The sequence below is a fragment of the Pseudorasbora parva genome, chromosome 13 (genome assembly GCF_024679245.1).
Source record: "Pseudorasbora parva isolate DD20220531a chromosome 13, ASM2467924v1, whole genome shotgun sequence".
Taxonomy (NCBI): domain Eukaryota; kingdom Metazoa; phylum Chordata; class Actinopteri; order Cypriniformes; family Gobionidae; genus Pseudorasbora; species Pseudorasbora parva.
The window spans coordinates 41303916-41322343 of NC_090184.1; the positions used below are offsets into that span (position 1 = coordinate 41303916).

General features: G+C 34.6%; 1 protein-coding gene and 2 long non-coding RNA genes across 5 annotated transcripts in view; 2 read left to right on the plus strand and 1 right to left on the minus strand.

Annotated features, from left to right (window-relative positions):
• LOC137039176 (uncharacterized) overlaps positions 1–1790 on the plus strand; it is a 1877-nt gene extending 87 nt beyond the window's left edge. The window contains exons 1-3 of the long non-coding RNA XR_010897595.1: positions 1–578; positions 1065–1157; positions 1692–1790. The exon at positions 1–578 is cut by the window's left edge and continues 87 nt beyond it. This is a non-coding gene — a long non-coding RNA (uncharacterized lncRNA). The remainder of the gene's footprint in view (positions 579–1064; positions 1158–1691) is intronic.
• LOC137039173 (leucine-rich repeat transmembrane neuronal protein 4) overlaps positions 1–18428 on the plus strand; it is a 246089-nt gene that overhangs the window by 142733 nt on the left and 84928 nt on the right. The window lies entirely within an intron of this gene.
• LOC137039175 (uncharacterized) lies at positions 4431–8051 on the minus strand. The gene is made up of 6 exons (XR_010897594.1): positions 7363–8051; positions 6781–6873; positions 6028–6170; positions 5741–5862; positions 5107–5227; positions 4431–4678 (listed from the first exon to the last, which is right to left on the minus strand). It is a non-coding gene; the product is annotated as an uncharacterized lncRNA (long non-coding RNA).

The window sequence follows — 18428 nt, forward strand, 5'->3', positions numbered from 1 at the left end:
CACTGATTTCAATGAGAAACCTAGGACGTCATAAACAGACGTGTTGGGCATGTGCATGTTATCGTCATGATGGAATTTATTGGGTTATAATTTTTCCATTATGACATGTTGGAGTGTGATTCTCAATTTAATCAGCCAGCACAATTGTATTTACATTTATTTACGCTATGATACACGTTTGAAACAGTAGTCAAACCCCACCCCGCCCTAAACCTACCCATTTGCGTATTATATGATATAAAACACAGGCTGTAACAGACAACAGGCACACTTTATTGAAAAAGTCCAACTATTCCGAGGCCAAACGATTGAATTGTGCGAAGAAAAGACCCAAAAGCAATCACCGTCTCTATCCGCGGCGCGCGGCGCGCGGCCCGCGCCCGTGCGTCACACTGAAGACGCCACAGGTAGACCCCTCGGCGTCACGCGATGGACGAACTGGGAACCCAATTGCTTTCAGTGGGAAACCTTTGGCGTCAACATTAGACGGCAGATCTATCGGTATGAAATCGCGCTGAAGAAGTCTCATTCAGAACACATCGCGATGTTTGGCATCAGATCACGTGTGCCACATGTTGGTGAGTAGTCATACATATTATGTCCTAATATTTGATATAAAGTATTTTCTGCTTGTCGTTATCGATCATGTTCAGTCACTGCATTGTATCTGTCATCATCTCCACTGAGGCTTTGCATTTCTTTGCTTTCTAAATAAACACACCTTGCTAATAGGGTAATTTAACACTGTCACGTGACGTGCTATAGACCTTTAAACAGTTGTTAATATTTAATAATAATTACTAGTGTAGTTCCAACGTGGCATTTGTAGTAGAAGCACAATAAAAAAAATAAAAAAACAACACTTGCCATGCGTTTACCACAGTATTGGTAGTTTTAATGTGATATTTGTTGTAAATACACAGTAGCCACAACAATTACCATGCTTTAAATGCATTTTAATGTAAAATCCAAATATTGTTATTTAAATAGTATACTTTATAATGCTATATATTATATATTATGACTTTTTTCTCTCTTTCTTTTTTTTTTTTTTACCTGAAAAGACCAAAAGAGCCTCTCGGACTCAGTCAACCCATTCTTGTTTGTGGAGAAGTAACGGAGAAAACCGAAAGCTGCAACAGCAAATATTTGTAATGGTATGTATGAGTTGGTTTGAACCCTTTATCAAACATTTTATTTAGCATTTGTTGTTGCTTATTCTTACAAATCCTATAGCTCAATCAGTAAGAACATATTCCCAAAGTCTTAATAATTCACAAGATTTAACAAGTTGTCAAATTCGTATGATTCTCGTACATATAGCTCTGAAAAAAATTAAGAGACCACTTAACATGGATTTCTAAATGTTAAGTGGTCTCTTAATTTTTTTTTCCAGAGCTGTATTTGTATATGAAGAGTTCAGATGCAAAAGCCTCAAAAAGCCACTTCGGTCACATGACATCAGATATTCGATTATTTTTTCTTAATCAGATCAGTTGCAATGTTTATAACGTCCCGTTTGCATGTAAATAATTTATGTGATCACAAAATCAAGTGAGTTATCTACATTTTCAAACAAATTCATATGATATAGCTTGCTATTATATACTTTTAATAATGGGAATGCACACATATCTGTGAACTTACTAAATAAATGTATTTAACATTTAATTATGCAACGTTTTTTACAGAAATAAATCCTACAGTTATGTATAAACTGACAACATCATCATCATGTCCTGTCCTGGGCACATTGGGCAACATGTGTCCTCCAACATATTCGATCTGTGGCCACATTTTCACATCTTCTCATGGAACACCGGCATTGAGGTCTTCGTGAAACATCTGTCTCATATCTTCCTTGGTTTTCCCTATCTCGTGCGTCCTCCTGGTGGTGTCCACTTCATAAGTGTTTTTGGGTGTTGTTGTTTGGGCATACATGGAACATGTCCAGTGAAGTGCACCCTTTGCTCTGTCACAGTGTCTCAAATTCTTCACGTGGAGTCTGTAGAGTCTTATGATCTCTTTGATATATGCAGAACCAATATTCATAAACTGTTCTTGATGTCTGCCTATGCCTTTATCATCAGGAGTTTTAGTGAAGGACATATCTATTGCCATCCACTGGTTCTAGTCATGCATTGACTTCATGATGCTATAGTCCAATGTATATTTCTGCATTTGTTGTTTGTTTGAACAAATGAAGATAGTGAGAGTTAATACCTTTTGAAATCAATAATTATTCATTAAAACTTTTATTACAATGGTCACTAAAGTACATGTCCACCATAACTACCTCTATCATTATATCACTACCTTGTTAATGTAACTGTAACATGAATGTACTTTATAGAAGTATTTTCTTACTGAAAATGGTTAACATTTACAATAATCATCAACTATTTTAATTGCCATTTAATTTAGTTACAATAAAAGTGAACAATAATCGCAAATATATAGTATTAAAGTTAAGAATGTAAAATGTTCTTTTTTTGCCTATATATATATATATATATATATATATATATATATATATATATATATATATATATATATATATATATATATATATATATGGGCACTACATTTGTATTTAAACTGTTTGACATTAAATATTGGAATATGCTTACAAAATTGTGTGCATTCATTGTGCTTTTGTTATATTTGTTTTAATTCCAAGAGTTCAGATTGTAAAGGATGGCTTAAAGAAGTTTATGCTTGTAGACCATTGCATAGAAAAAGGATTCTCTTTCAAATATATTTATTATGTATCAGTTTAACCACACAAAGAAGACTTTCGTTTTAAAATGTGAGTTTTATTATTTAATTAGAATAAATAAATATTTAGCAGCCTAAATATTAAATATTTAAGGAATCTACCCCTTCAGTTGAACCGGATGAGATGTGATATAATTTACCATAAATGGACAAGGAAGTGTGACGCCTCTGTTCAGCTGGGTTGTCATTGGCTGTGACTTTATCGCAGAACGCGCTGTGATTGGACTATCTGTTTTAACCATATAAAACGGCGTTTCATGTTACAAAGTATGTTTTGGTGTTATTATTACGTCAGTTATACGTTAAGCTAACTATAAAGTGTCGCTATGTTGTGAGAAATGACTCCTTTACTGAGAACCCAACCCTAACCCTAAGCATTTCAGCACACTTCTATGAACTACAGCGCCATGTTTCCCATTGCATTGATACAATGACAGATATATGGGTAATGTAGTTTAAAAGGTTTCATAATGAAACAATAAATGTTAAGTAAATTACATATTTAATGGACAACTGGATATTAAAATATGTTCATTGTGTAAACCTTTAGGACATATATGAGGGCCAAGCTGAAATTGTATATTTTACTGTGAGCACTTTTAAATAAACCTTTATGGCAGCTTTCCATATATGTCTGAAAACTGTGGCCAACATTATTTAGTAAACATTGCATATGCAGTTGTCCTGCCAATTTTCTCTGTGATACGCTAACCATACTTTGAGTTAAAGCCATTTGAAATATGGTTTTTTTTTGCTCTTCCAGGGGCCACTTCTGGGTCCCTGGAGGTGTAAGGGCAGTACAACATACACAGATCTATTCTCCTCATCACGTACAACAAACTTTGAGTCACATTTAAATATCAGAGTATTTTGTCTTTTCTATTCTAACGTCATGCTTGTGTATAGGTTTTGATATTGTAAGACCATCTGATGAAATGCAGAAATATTTGAAAGAAATGTTTTAAAATAATAATTATTAAGTTTTCTTTTCTTTTATGGATAAACACTAATAAATATAATGGATGAACCTGCAACAACTTGCCATTATCCAATTTCCAGAGTAAACAAAAACAATTTATATTATTTACACTTCATTATTACTATTAAATATAGGACAATGCACCATTAAGTAAAATAACAAGAGACATTGTCACAATTTCATCTACACCCTCTTCACGTACCTGGCATCGAAAATGTGCATGCTTTAATTCTTATTGCAGTAGTAGATGTACCAGAATGATCAACATGGATCATCTTCAGTTAAGCTTGAAGTGTTTGTAATCCTTCCCTTTATTTCACTAAAAACTGACATACTTGTCACAGCATGCAAGTATATACAACTTTTTGGAGCATTGTACCAAATATAATATAACCAGATAAAAAATGTTTACTTCTCAAGTAAAATATTCTTGGTAATTAATAAGATAACCTAAATAAACTGGTTGAATGTGTATTTACTGTACCAAACACCATACACAATACTCACCAAACTTTATCACTCAACACTTTATTGGAGGATACAGTATACAGTTAATAAAGTAGAATAAAGTCAAATAAGATTCAAGATAAATAAAAATGGGTTTTAAAAAACACATTAACATCATATTAATCCATTCACAGCTGCTGAAGCCACACAAATCAGTGCCACATAATCCCATCCAGTCAACTATGATACAGAAAACAGATTTGATATAGTGTTGGAAAATAATGATTCATTATTACAACTAGACTGGTTTCTGTCTCTTCCCTCTATCATGTTCATGTTCTTCTTCTTCTAAACAGTTCGCCCACTTGTACCCTACAGTATAATCAATGTACAGATGATGTGATCACTGATGTTGTGTAGCCTTTTCTCAACCAGAGGAAGAAGTCGTATAATCCGGCGTTCTCCAGTCCTGGTCTAAAAGTAAAACAACAAACACAATTCAGATTAAGTTTAATGTACAGTCAGGTTAACCTATGTTCTTCAGTAAACTCTCCACCTCAAAATGGGCAGAAATGCCAATTCCTGATTCAAATTTACAAAGCAGCAGTCAGTACATAAAATAATATACACATTGAAGCATTATGTATAATATTGCAGCCCATAATATTAGCCAAGTCCTGAACAAAAACTAATTTACCCATATCAACAGCAACCTTTTAAACAGTAGATCTTTTAGAAAGGCATGGTCTCTTCTGAGCCTTTGTCAGTGATGCTAGATTTCTTTAGTTACTTGTTTCAAGAGCATCACTTGTGATAGCCTTTACAATATAAAATTGTTCAAATACTGCAATACAACTTTCATGGACAGAATTAAGAAATAGGTACCCAGGCACCAGACTTACCATGCTTATGAAGCACCCATGGCCATGTATAGTTCTCAGAGAGCAGAGTTTTTGCCTCTTGTATTCCTCCTTGGCAGCACATCTTTTTCCTGTAGAATTTGTGCCTTCTCTTGCTATCCATCTTAAAACACAAATGCAATGTGTTTAGTCTGTGGAGTATAAGGCCTTGTTTCAAGCCAAAGAACTAACCAGATATTACACATAATTCAAAGAACATTTACTATTTGATTCCTAATATGTCCCAACTCATTATCTTCTAAAGCTACCCAGAACCATCCATGGTCTACAAAACAATGGAGAAATACATGGAGTTTATAACAACTAAATGCTTTTTCCCACACTTGTCTACTTTTATCTAAGACAAAAAGACGGTGCAGTTTTTAAGAACTGAAGGCCAAAAGTGTAATAATAATTGTATCAAAAAGGGAAAACAAATATTTACCATTTTAAATAAATCCAAGATACAGAACCTCATTTGCTTATTTTAGGAGTTATTAAAAGATTTAGACATGAATAATGGTACGTATTTTATCAGAGTAGAAAGAATGATCACTGTTGAAATGAATAGTCCTTTGAGAGATCAACATCAAATTTTGTACTACATATTACAGCATTGCTTCAATACAAGACATACCAATGGACTTGCGCACTTTTCTGTCTTCTTCGGGCACAAGATGTCCATCTTCCTTCCTCACCCTAAACAAATGACTTATTTTCTTAGCTTGCTTCGATATAAGGTCTGGTCTTTCTTCTCTTCTGTAAAACAAGAAAGTCTCACTTACTCTGTGCAAATACTATTGTTTTTAAAACATATAAATTAAGACAGTTACAATAAAGTTAATTTACCATAAGATTAAGGTGAGCATTAAAAACTGTATATACTTTAGTATATATACTGATACTGATAATATTCAACTTTACCTGTGAAGGGCTGATTACGGCAAGATTAGCTGAGAATCACTAGAAGCTCTTGTGAGGGTTGACTCTTAAAAGAGCTGTTGAGTTTGATATTGTAGAGATCTTTTAAACAAAAATAAATAAATAAAAGTAATCTGCAAGTAATCCTGCAAGACAGAAAGAAAGAGGAAATTGTATTACATTGCATGCAAGTTGTGAGTTCATACATAACTGTTTCTTGCTGTAAAAAAAACGTTGCATAATTAAATGTTAAATACATTTATGTAATAAGTTCACAGATATGTGTGCATTCCCATTATTAAAAGTATATAATAGCAAGCTATATCATATGAATTTGTTTGAAAATGTAGATAACTCACTTGATTTTGTGATCACATAAATTATTTACATGCAAACGGGACGTTATAAACATTGCAACTGATCTGATTAAGAAAAAATAATCAAATATCTGATGTCATGTGACCGAAGTGGCTTTTTGAGGCTTTTGCATCTGAACTCTTCATATACAAATACAGCTCTGGAAAAAAAAATTAAGAGACCACTTAACATTTAGAAATCCATGTTAAGTGGTCTCTTAATTTTTTTCAGAGCTATATGTACGAGAATCATACGAATTTGACAACTTGTTAAATCTTGTGAATTATTAAGACTTTGGGAATATGTTCTTACTGATTGAGCTATAGGATTTGTAAGAATAAGTAACAACAAATGCTAAATAAAATGTTTGATAAAGGGTTCAAACCAACTCATACATACCATTACAAATATTTGCTGTTGCAGCTTTCGGTTTTCTCCGTTACTTCTCCACAAACAAGAATGGGTTGACTGAGTCCGAGAGGCTCTTTTGGTCTTTTCAGGTAAAAAAAAAAAAAACAGAAAGAGAGAAAAAAGTCATAATATATAATATATAGCATTATAAAGTATACTATTTAAATAACAATATTTGGATTTTACATTAAAATGCATTTAAAGCATGGTAATTGTTGTGGCTACTGTGTATTTACAACAAATATCACATTAAAACTACCAATACTGTGGTAAACGCATGGCAAGTGTTGTTTTTTTTGTTTTTTTTATTGTGCTTCTACTACAAATGCCACGTTGGAACTACACTAGTAATTATTATTAAATATTAACAAATGTTTAAAGGTCTATAGCACGTCACGTGACAGTGTTAAATTACCCTATTAGCAAGGTGTGTTTATTTAGAAAGCAAAGAAATGCAAAGCCTCAGTGGAGATGATGACAGATACAATGCAGTGACTGAACATGATCGATAACGACAAGCAGAAAATACTTTATATCAAATATTAGGACATAATATGTATGACTACTCACCAACATGTGGCACACGTGATCTGATGCCAAACATCGCGATGTGTTCTGAATGAGACTTCTTCAGCGCGATTTCATACCGATAGAATTGCCGTCTAATGTTGACGCCAAAGGTTTCCCACTGAAAGCAATTGGGTTCCCAGTTCGTCCATCGCGTGACGCCGAGGGGTCTACCTGTGGCGTCTTCAGTGTGACGCACGGGCGCGGGCCGCGCGCCGCGCGCCGCGGATAGAGACGGTGATTGCTTTTGGGTCTTTTCTTCGCACAATTCAATCGTTTGGCCTCGGAATAGTTGGACTTTTTCAATAAAGTGTGCCTGTTGTCTGTTACAGCCTGTGTTTTATATCATATAATACGCAAATGGGTAGGTTTAGGGCGGGGTGGGGTTTGACTACTGTTTCAAACGTGTATCATAGCGTAAATAAATGTAAATACAATTGTGCTGGCTGATTAAATTGAGAATCACACTCCAACATGTCATAATGGAAAAATTATAACCCAATAAATTCCATCATGACGATAACATGCACATGCCCAACACGTCTGTTTATGACGTCCTAGGTTTCTCATTGAAATCAGTGGATTACCCAGTACGTCGAAAAATGGCGATTTAGGGGTACCCTGTGCGTCAACAGCTGACGTCAGGGTCCCTTGACCGTTCGGCAACATTTGACGAGTAGGGGTGAGACTGTGTTGTATATTTCTAGATTAGATTACTAGAACAGACTGATATGAAGTTACATATTTATTACATTACATATTACCTCATTTTACGTCTAAATGATCATTTATAAAATGAAATTATAATCTTATATAACAATATATATATATATATATATATATATATATATATATATATATATATATATATATATATATATATATATATATATATATATACACTGTAAAAAAATGTTGGTTGTTTTTTGTTGGTTTAACTTAAAAAAAGTAAGTAACCTGGTTGCCTTAACATTTTGAGTTTATTGAAATAAAAAAAATTAGTTGATACAATGAAGGAAATTTGTTTAATAAATAGAAACTTAAAATATTACTGTATCTGAACCACAAAAAAATTTGATAAATCATGAAAATAGCACAATTTGGCATGTTTCACTGCGTCATCACAAATAAAACACAATTACCCAATATGCTTACAAAATCTTTTAATAATATTTTAATAAAGGTTGTCGAATATCAAAAAATGTTCATTGTATTAACTCAAAATTTTAGCAACCAGGTAACTTTTTTCGAAATATTGTTTTACAGTATATATATATATATATATATATATATATATATATATATATATATATATATATATATATATATATATATATATATATATATATATATATATATATATATTTATATATATATATATATATATATATATATATATATATATATATATATATTTATATATATATATATATATATATATATATATATTTAATTATAAAATTATTACAATTTGTAATGATTATTGTTATTATTTATTTAATTGTAATTAATTTATGCAGAATAAATATAATATTCGTTATTTTGAAAAATTTTAATCATATTTAATTTTACCTCATGTTATGTCTAATTTACTAAAATTTAAAAAAATAATAAATTATTACTGTGTACTGTGTATAAATTATTATGTATATTTCAATACACACATTCATGTATATATTTAAGAAATATTTGCATATATGTACTATTTTATATATGAATATAATAAATTGTTCTTAAATATGTACATGCATATGTAATAGTTATACACAGTATACATATATTACATTACAAAAACGTATTTTGGATGCGAAAAATTGCAATTAATCGTTTGACAGCACTAATACACGCACGCACGCACACACACACACACACACACACATATTAAATAACTTTAATAGTCATGAAAAGTGCTTTTGTTTCCTTTAAATTCAGTTTCTACTTCATTGGTTTGATTTTGCATCAAATATGAACTGGACAGTTATTGTGACATGAACCCAATAAATATGCAGTATGCAGCGCTTTAAAATTTCATTAGGAACATGTCACCTTGTCTTTGGGCTATCTGAAGGGTCACACCCTTCCTCCATCCCTGTCTGTTCCGATCAGCCCTGCGAGGCACCCGAGGTGTTCGGGCAGGTCTAGTGGAGGGTGAGAGGTGAGGATACCTGCTAACCATCTCGGCTTTTCTATAAATGAGATCCCTGCCCTCCATTTTCCACCCAAGGTCCCTAAAATGTGGCCACCGTGAGGCCGGCTGGGAGAAACGGCCACCGGGTTGCCAGTGACGTTCCGTGGGCAAAAGGTTCAATTACTTCAGTTGTCGTAGAGCAATAAATGACAAATTAAGTGGCTGGCACCGGCTACTGCTGCGAGGAGCGCGCACTGGAATACTAATGTCTGACTGTGTCTAAAGACGGTGGAGGAGGGAGACTGAGACTGAGAGAGAATCTCACTGATAGACAAAAAAAGACATTTCAACAGTCAAGCCCAAACTTTATCTGTGTTATTCAGCGCTGCAGCAATAAACGGCTCACTTTAGATTATACTGACGTGTGACCTAATGTCCTTGACTCAAAATTCACAAGCATCTGGGAATTTACCGAACAGGAGGTTTATATTTACACATTGATTGTTGCGGAAAAAAAACATAATGTGAGAGTTAATATGAGGCCGGATGCAAATTGAAAAGTATTTTGTCAATGTGAATCTGTTAGTTTGACGTAGTAAACGTATATTTGTTCCAGTTAATCGCAATCATCTCAAACTAAAGAAATTCTCTCTGGATTGTAAATAAGGGCATAATAGCGTGAGAAAACACAGTACTTGTCATTCATTGTCCACTTTTGCTCTTATTTATTTTTGTGCCTTTTCACTGGCTTTTCCATTTCACTGTCTTTGCATTTCTCCAACAAATGCCCCATTACCTCCAGGGTGAAAAACTCAGCACTTCAGCTGAAGAAAACACAGGGCAAAATAACCTTGAGCTCTCCAACAACAAGTAGCAGCTAAAGACGTCTCTAACCTTGCCTCATAAAAAAAAAAAAAAGAAAAGAAAAAAAAAGCTTTTCATGCTCTTTTGAAATATCAATATTCACTATGCTTATTTATTTATTTACTTGTTTACATTGTGACATTATATGCACGGTTATATTCATATTTTAATGTCCAGTACATTTCAATATATGGTTCCATTAGTTTATGCATTAACTAACATGTCTCACGCTATTAATTGATATTTGTTAACATATATTAATAGATATTAGTGCTGTCAAATGTTTAATCACATCCAAAACAAAAGTGTGATTATGTTTCCATAATATACGGTGTTCAAATATTATGTGTATACACTGTAAAAAATTATATAGAAAAAAAGTTACCTGGTTGCCTTAAAATTTTGAGTTCATTGAAATTGAAATTTTGAGTTAAATCAATGAAAATTTTTTGAGATTCGACAACCTTTATTAAAATATTATTAAAAGATTTTGTAAGCATATTGGGTAATTGTGTGAGTTTTATTTCTGATGATGCAGTGAAACATGCCAAATTGTGCTATTTTCATGATTTATCAAATTTTTTATGTGGTTCAGATACAATAATATTTTGAGTTTCTATTTATTAAACAAATTTCCTTCATTGTATCAACTCAAATTTTTAATTTCAATAAACTCAAAATGTTAAGGCAACCAGGTTACTTACTTTTTTAAGTTAAACCAACAAAAAACAACCAATTTTTTTACAGTGTATATATTTAAGAAACATTTGCTATATTTATATATTATATAAATTATTATTAATATATACAGTATATGTATGCAAATTTATATATATATATATATATATATATATATATATATATATATATATATATATATATATATACATGTATGTATGTGTATTTAAATATGCATGATAATTATGCACAGTAAAAAGATATTATGTAAGCGTTTACTTTGGACGTGTTTAATCGTGATTAATCATTTGAAAGCCTTTATAGAAATATAACTGTTCATTATTAGTTCACGTTATCCATTAAATAATAGATACATGGTTTTAATGAAGATAATTAACATTAACTATGATTAATACATGCTTTAGAATTACATTTCAATGTTAATTTGTTGACGAATGTAACCTTATTTTAAAGTGTGCTGTATGTCTTAAAGATACTGTAGCTAAAAGCATGTATACTAGTAAGGATGAGAAGGTTGAAGATGGTCTCAATAAACTAAATTTACTCAGCAACACCATAGAAAAACCATGTTGTTCAGTTCCTAAAATAACCGTGTGGTTCTTAGTGTAAATTATCTTTTTAATAATCTAAAGAACGGTTCTTCATGGAGCCATCATCAATGCCTGTATTTTTAAGTGTGTATGTGGTCCACAAGACCTCGACTCACATAATAAATGTTAATCATTAAAATGGATCAAGTAGACAAAGTGCGTTCCTGATGATAGCTTTATGACTGAAGTGTTAAAAAGTCACTTTTCTCGAAAACGTTTTAGCAATCTTAAGCAAAACTTCCATTTAGGATCCCATCATTTGTTTTCACGCCAGACAACAAAATGTATTCTCGGTTCGGCATAGATCACCACAGAGCTTTCTTTCTTTTCACGTTTCTCGTTTCATAATGAGTTTCCTGAGGAAGTGCTGGTGTGCATATCCTGGCACCGTGATTCTTTACGAGAGCCGAGGCATATCATTGATTGACTGTCAGCAGACAGCCGCTTCTGCGCCCCTTAAGTCATAGTCGCATCAATGAATCAATGCTTTACCTAAGTGAATGCTGGAACATACCTGCAGGTCAAAGACCTCATAAATAGCCTAGTTATGTAAAAGGGGAATAATCACTTTACTGTTAGCTTCTAAGCATAGGCAATGCTGTAATGCAGAGCTTCTCATGGCTTGTTAGTGCCACTTGCTCAACATCACTATTATTATTGCTCATACTGTTTGTGCAGTTATTCCTCAAATTGGGATGTTTTTTTTTCTAATCTTTAACAGTAAAATATATATTAGGGTTGTCAATATTAGCATGTTTTTTTCCAGTTCAACCTGGTAAAAATAATAAAACATTAACAAAGCATTCATTTATTCTGTCATCCTTTCTTTGGCTGCGCTACATGATCGCTCTATCATTTATTCACATGCTATTAAACCATTGAAGACACAAAAGTTGTCTGTCAATCTGTTTATGTTGCATCGATCACACGAAAATGCGTATCAATACTAGTACAAGTGTGCAATGTCGTGGAATGTATACGCCAAAATGAGGCCAACATATGCACCCGGAAACTCATTTTGGGGTGCATATGGTATGCGGTTTTTCACACACAGGACTGTTTTCATGCTTGAACGGACAAAAACACAGAAGTATGCCAACATGTCCGCTTTGTCGAGTATGCTCGTAAGCACAGTCTTAAATGAGTTAAAAAGTGTTAAATGAACGCAAAGAGCTGTGAGGACATCGGATGCTTGTCAGATCCGGATCTGTGTCATGTGCTTCAGATCTTAAAGTGACAGTAGCCTAATAAACCTGCTGTTGTGATGATAAATCACAGAACAAAAGACAAAGAGAAAATCACTCACTGCTCTTGACGGAAGTTTTGCAGCTTTAAAGGGTTACTTAACCGCTTTTTCATATTAAACTATGTTTAATATGAAAACTGGGACTGTCCCCCACATAGTGGTGGTAAATGAGTAAGTCATTGAGGCATTCATTAAGTCAATTTGTTCAAAATGCTTGCTCAAAATATTGTGATTAAATATATAACACTATTTATATAACACTATATTAACATCTAATTTATTGTAATTGAAGGTGCACTATGCAAATTTTCCATCCGCTAGAGGGCGCCTATTCAAAACAAAGGCATTGTTTGATGACGTCAAGTGTGAGCTCAGAATATCGGTACATGTGGTCTTCACCTCACAGCCGGTGGAAAAGAATCAGGATAGGACTCATGTTCATGGATATGATTATTAACGTTACAGGACCGAGTGTTGTGGAGCTGAGCAAGGCCGCTGGTTAATGACATGAACACACGCCTCATGAGCAGCGGGACTTTTATTATGAAGGGACACAGCTGCCTGCGCTATTTCATCTTTTCCGGTCATGAGAATGAGGTAAATCAGCGTTTATCATATTACATATATTTAAGTGTGTTGAAAATGATGTTCTGACGGTACTCTGTGCGTTCGCTCAGCAGCTGCTGTGACACTTGCTAAGAGTAAAGTGTTTCTGCAGAATAAAACCGTAAACTGAGGGTAACGCAGAAATGACGCAATTGACAGGCGACTCCCTCAGATGTCCCGGCTCCTTGGTTAAAATAGCATTTTTCTCACAATTTACAAATAGTTGGAAACATTTGGGATATTGTAAGAACTCAACTGAACAAAATTTATAACACTGGCCTAGTGGTTTTTGGATATTTTACTACAAAAGATAATATCAATATCACATTTGCACACATGCTATTTGGGGTGTGAGATGTCTTCTGGAGGACTCCTGGGGGTCTCTGGAGCCCAGTTTGAAAACCCCTGACACTGGTTCCCTTTCACAATAGTAGCATGATACCCCCGCTAGCAACCATCACCTGCATAGCAACCCTCTGGCATCATGGAAACATGATGGAAACATGATGAAAAACATGAAAGCATGTTTCACCTCAGCAAATAGCATTTAGGACCATCCAGTAGCTTTAATTCTGTAATATAAAATTCTGTGTTATAAATTTGGAACAGTTGGAAGTGTAAGTAAATGACATTTTTCCCCATCAAATAACATAGAGTGATGTCTTGAGAATGACATTTGTCTTCCGTATCTGCTTAAGAGCTGTCAGCGCTAATTATGACAAGAGGCGTCTTCTCAAACCATTTTTCCCTGTCTGGAACGAGATTTTAAGGCTGATTTCCAGTTCCGCAGTAACTCGTGCTTTTAAAATTACACTGTCAGTATTCTGCGGTGCTGTTCTTTTACCTTCACAGATTCATAAACAGCGTCTTGAAAATCACAAGTGATTGGAAACCAGTGCCCGTGGTGCTTCTATTTGAGGGATCAATCCCTGAGATTGATAGTTTGGAGGACACATTAATCAAATGCACTGTAGGACCCCTGCACAATGATAAATAAACCCCACACCCGGCCATCAATCTGCTTACCCTAGCTGTAAATGCTAGTAGGTGGACATGGGCCAAGGAATACAGCATTTACATGGAAATTCATTTACAAAGACCAAAACAAAAAAGGGTATTTACAGTCACTTGCATCTCGAGGGAACAGATTGTTATCTGCCTCAAACTTACACTACCGTTCAAAAAATATTTTTTTTAAACATTAATACTTTTTTCAGCAATTAAGGATTAATTAAAGAAGTGACATTTTAAAGTGTAAAAAAGACAAACTATTTAAAATAAATGCTATTCTATTGACATTTCTATTCATCAAATATCCTGAAAAAAATAGTTTCTACAAAACAAAACAAAAAAGGTAGACAGAAGTCAGGGTTTGGTACAACAGGAGAAACAGCCACACTTTATGTTTAGGGTCCAATTCTCACTATGACACTTGCCTCGGTAAACCCCTAATTACTTCTTATTAATAGTTAGTAAGGTCGATCATGCATTAATATGTGCTTTATAAGTGCTAATAAAGAGCCAATGTCCTAGAAATATGCATGCTAATAAGCAACTAGTTATTAGTGAGAATTGGAACCTAAACTAAAGTGCTACTAAAAAAAAGCAAGACATCCTTAATGCTGGTTTCTTTTCATTTATTTTGCACACACAGTAGTGCAAATTACAGTGTTCCACAAAGTGGCTTGTATTCCCCTGAGGTAGTTACAGTACAGATATATATATATATATATATATATATATATATATATATATATATATATATATATATATATATATATATATATATAAGGATTATTAGGAACACCTGTTCAATTTCTCATTAATGCAATTATCTAATCAACCAATCACATGGCAGTTGCTTCAATGCATTTAGGGGTGTGGTCTAGAAGACAATCTCCTGAACTCCAAACTGAATGTCAGAATGGGAAAGAAAGGTGATTTAAGCAATTTTGAGCGTGACATGGTTGTCGGTGCCAGACGGGCCAGTCTGAGTATTTCACAATCTGCTCCGTTACTGGGATTTTCACACACAACCATTTCTAGATTTTACAAAGAATGGTGTGAAAAGGGAAAATCATCCAGTATGCGGCAGTCCTGTGGGCCAAAATGCCTTGTTGATGCTCCAGGTCAGAGGAGAATGGACCGACTGATTCAAGCTGATAGAAGAGTGAAATAACTTTGTCTGAAATAACCACTCGTTACAACCGAGGTATGCAGCAAAGCATTTGTGAAGCCACAACACACACAACCTTGAGGCGGATGGGCTACAACAGCAGAAGACCCCACCGGGTACCACTCATCTCCACTACAAATAGGAAAAAGAGGCTACAATGTGCACAAGCTCACCAAAATTGGACAGTTGAAAACTGAATTTTTTTTGCCGGGTCTGATGAGTCTTGATTTCTGTTGAGACATTCAGAGTCAGAATTTGGCGTAAACAGAATAAAAACATGGATCCATCATGCCTTGTTACCACTGTGCAGGCTGGTGGTGGTGGTGTAATGGTGTGGGGGATGTTTTCTTAGCACACTTTTGGCCCCTTAGTGATAATTATGCATTGTTTAAATGCCACGGCCTACCTGAGCATTGTTTCTGACCATGTCCATCTCTTTATGACCACCATGTACCCATCCTCTGATGGCTACTTCCAGCAGGATAATGCACCAGGTCACAAAGCTCAAATCATTTCAAATTGGTTTCTTGAACATGACAATGAGTTCACTGTACTAAAATGGCCCCCACAGTCACCAGATCTCAACCCAATAGAGCATCTTTGGGATGTGGTGGAACGGGAGCGTCGTGCCCTGGATGTGCATCCCACAAATCTCCATCAACTGCAAGATGCTATCCTATCAATATGGACCAACATTTCTAAAGAATGCTTTCAGCACCTTGTTGAATCAGTGCCACGTAGAATTAAAGCAGTTCTGAAGGCGAAAGGGGGTCAAACACAGTATTAGTATGGTGTTCCTAATAATCCTTGGTGAGTGTGTATATATATATATATAGTATACTCATTTGTCTGTGAGCAAGGAAAGACGCATTCGGCGCGTGTACACTATCTAGTGGACTATGGGTGCGTCTCAATCAGCTCCCTAGTTCAGTTGTCAGGGCACTGATCAGGGAGTCAGCCCATTGACTTATGTCCTGATCAGTGCCCTGACTAGTGAACTAGGGAGCTGATTGAGACGCAGGGTATGTTTTCAAGCACTCAAGTTGCACTCCTCTTCTTCTGGTCTCTTTACTGTTGTGGCGGTTAGCAAACAGCAATGCATTATTACGCACGCCCCCTTCTGGATTGAAGTGTGGATCACCTGTGACTGACTATGTTCATCGCCTGACTGTATAAAAGCAATGATTCAGGACGGTACATTTACCGTTACACCCTGGGAAGCAGAACGTCTGTTTCTTGAGCAGCAAATCTTTATATCAGAATGATTTCTGAAGGATCATGTGACATTGACTGGAGTAATGATGCTGAAAATTCAACTTTGATCATAGCTATAAATTACATTTTATAATATATTCAAATATAAAACAGTTATTTGAAATTGTAATAATATTACTGTTTTTTTATGCAGCTTTAGTGAGCCTGAGAAACTCCTTAAAAAAAAAAGAAAATACTAAAAATAATTCTTGGAATCTTTATGCGATCAGTAAAAAAGCACATGAAGTGACCAAGTGAAAACATCCATACCTCAAAATAAAAAGAAAAACATTGTGACACAACCGTCTAATCCAGCGACGTTACCCAGATCTATCGTGTAGAGAGTGATGGAGAACAATGCACAATAAGCTGTCTGTAGCTAAGGCCTTGTAATCAATTTTGGCTCCAAGGGAGAACTGCGTATGTCTGGTGATAGAGCGAAGTAGATGGTCCTAAGAGAGCTTCTGGCAAAGCTGATCCTCACTGAAGACGTCCCATCCCTCACCTCTGATAGAAACGGCTTTAACATGGTGTAGAACCAGCGCCTGCGGGATTCTCCTGCCGCGGCTGGTTTTGATGAATTTTTCAGCCTTTTTTCTCTATCTTGCCATCGACTGTCATTTATTAACAAGTCCCCCAGGTTAAGTGCTGTTGTTGATTGTTTTTTTCTGTGTTGTGTGTTTGAGGTTTGTTCTAGGCATTGATCGTTTTGTAACTCATCCTCGTCTGTGTTTGGGTGAGAATTATTGAAATGCTGTTTATCTGAAGGCTATCTTTTAATGGCATAAAATCATACATTTTGCTATTGAATTGTCTTCTAACTAGTTGGATTTTTCTCACGTTTACTCTCAAATCATCTAGAAATGTGTTTGTACATGATCTTACAAGCTTATCTTTACCCTCATTCATATTTTTTTACATTTATTATATATTATATTCATTAAAGGTTCCTTAAAAACGCACGCATGCATGCACCCACGCACACACATATACATATACATACATTCATATATATATATATATATAGCAACATTTACAAGTAATATTAAAATGTAAACAAACATATGGCAATAAAAATAAGTTCAAATATTAATACAATCCATAATAATATCTCACTGATACTAAAACAACTGTTGGATAAAATTAGATGTATGTTGTGTAATGTATGTTCTATGCAAACCGCTTGTTTTGTCAGTGAAAACACATTTAAATGATGATTTAACTGTGTTGTATGAGTGTTTGTTTGAATCAGACTTTCTTACGTTGTAGAAAACAGCTTACCATATGGACATTTGGGCACATACCCAAGGGCACCACCACATCAAGGGGGTCACCATGCATGGCCGTAGAAATGTTTGCAAACTGAGAGAAATGTGGCCAAAGACATCGCCGCTCGGTCACACAGTGGTCTTGAAGTATAAGGGCCTGCAACACGACACACTGTGTTTGTATCCGCTAAACCCACATGAGTCTCTGCTTGCATGGTGCAAGAGGCCAAAAAGTCCA